Raw genomic sequence first — 1,944 nt, 5'->3', positions numbered from 1 at the left:
GCTCCAACCACAACCACAGCAGCTCCAACCACAACCACTGCTACTCCAACCACAACTACAGGAGCTCCAACCACAACTACAGGAACTCCAACAACAACCACAGCAGCTCCACCCACAACCACTGCTACTCCAACCACAACAACAGATGCACCAACCACAACTACAGCAACTCCACCAACAACCACAGCAGCTCCACCCACAACCACTGCTACTCCAACCACCACAACAGTTGCTCCAACAACAACCACAGCTGCTCCATCCACAACCACAGCAGCTCCCACAACAACAACAGTTGCACCGACCACAACCACCGCGGCTCCAACCACAACCACAAGTGCTCCAACCACAACCACAACAGCTCCAACAACAACCACAGCTGCTCCAACCACAATCACTGCAGCTCCAACAACAACAGCAGCTCCAACCACAACCACAGCAGCTCCAACCACAACCACAGCAGTTCCAACCACAACCACAGCAGTTCCAGCAACAACAACAACAGCTGCTCCAACCACCACAGCTGCTCCAACCACAACCACAGCAGCTCTAACAACAACCACAGCAGTTCCAACAACTACAGATTTTCCAACCACAACCACAGCTGCACCAACCACAACCACAGCTGCACCAACCACAACCACAGCTGCTCCAACCACAGTTTCTACAACAGCAACAACTACCATTGGCACAACTAAAATGACAGTTGTCCGCCGGATGACCTTTAGGTCTCCTAAGGATATCTTTACCAGCGATCTTGAAATCAGTTCTTCGACTGCTTTCAACCAACGATCCCAACTTTTGTTGAGTCGTGTAAGTTTTACTTTCTTAATCTCCTAATTTTTTCTACTTTTTTTTATTTCAGATAACATTATATTGTCTAACATTGGTATAACAGCGTATTATCATCTTCTGGCAATAAGATCCTGCTTTCGAATCTAGATAGGCAAGGGAACCCTATTTTATCAAGACTAAGGAAGTATACAGTATTGTTAGATGAATACAACATTCTTTAAAGAACATGGCCATTTGGACCTTAGTTTTTTTTCTAAAACAAAATATTGTAATAAGAAAATTCAATGAACTTTTACCACTCAAATAATGTAATTGATGGTGTTAATTACATGCTTTCTCATTGTTTTGAAATCACATGACAGCATGTTTTTGCTACTTCAAATTCTGAGATATAACATTGTAAAACAGAAAGGAAATAATTAATTTCACATAATTTCTTTGCAGCTTTATGCCCTCTACAAAGGAGCATTTCCATCATTCTTGAGTTTGACAATTGTCTCATTCAGGTACTGAAAAAAAAAACACATTTATGTATTCTAAATGAGACTTTGTTATAAATTAGTTTTTGTTTCTCTATATTTGCAGAAGGGGATCAGTTATCAACACGCTGGACCTCGTATTTGAAGCAACAAATCTTCCGAGTGATCAAGATATCGAAAATGTTTTAATCAATGAGGCACCAAACATAGATGAATTCTCAGTGGAAGAGTCAACGGTTTGCATTGGAGAATGTGGTAAGCAACGTAAAATACATCCATAAAAATTTGAAATTCTGTACAGTACCAACATTCTTGAATCACTAAGTGATATAATACTGTTTAATAATTCTCGTATCAAACTATCACCACAGTACCTCCAACCACAACCACTGCTGCTCCAACCACAACCACAGAAGCTCCAACCACAACTACAGCAGCTGCAACAACAACCACGGCTACTCCAACCACATCCACAGCAGCTCCAACCACAGCAGCTCCAACAACAACCACAGCGGCTCCAACAACAACCACAGCAGCTCCAACCACATCCACAGCAGCTCCAACCACAACTACAGCAGCTCCAACAACAACCACAGCAGCTCCAACCACATCCACAGCAGCTCCAACCACAACTACAGCTGCTCCAACCACAACTACAGCAGCTCCAACCACA

The 1,944-nt window shown here is 43.0% G+C and overlaps 1 long non-coding RNA gene across 1 annotated transcript; it reads left to right on the top strand.

The window, feature by feature from the left end:
* Positions 1–577: 577 nt before the first annotated feature.
* Positions 578–1,517, top strand: LOC103133422 (uncharacterized). Its single transcript, XR_001661302.1, has 3 exons — positions 578–810; positions 1,237–1,298; positions 1,378–1,517. It is a non-coding gene; the product is annotated as an uncharacterized LOC103133422 (long non-coding RNA).
* The last annotated feature ends 427 nt before the right edge of the window (positions 1,518–1,944 follow it).

This window comes from Poecilia formosa, unplaced genomic scaffold (genome assembly GCF_000485575.1).
Source record: "Poecilia formosa unplaced genomic scaffold, Poecilia_formosa-5.1.2 Scaffold3155, whole genome shotgun sequence".
Lineage (NCBI taxonomy): Eukaryota > Metazoa > Chordata > Actinopteri > Cyprinodontiformes > Poeciliidae > Poecilia > Poecilia formosa.
This window is presented reverse-complemented; position numbering and strand designations above follow the sequence as displayed.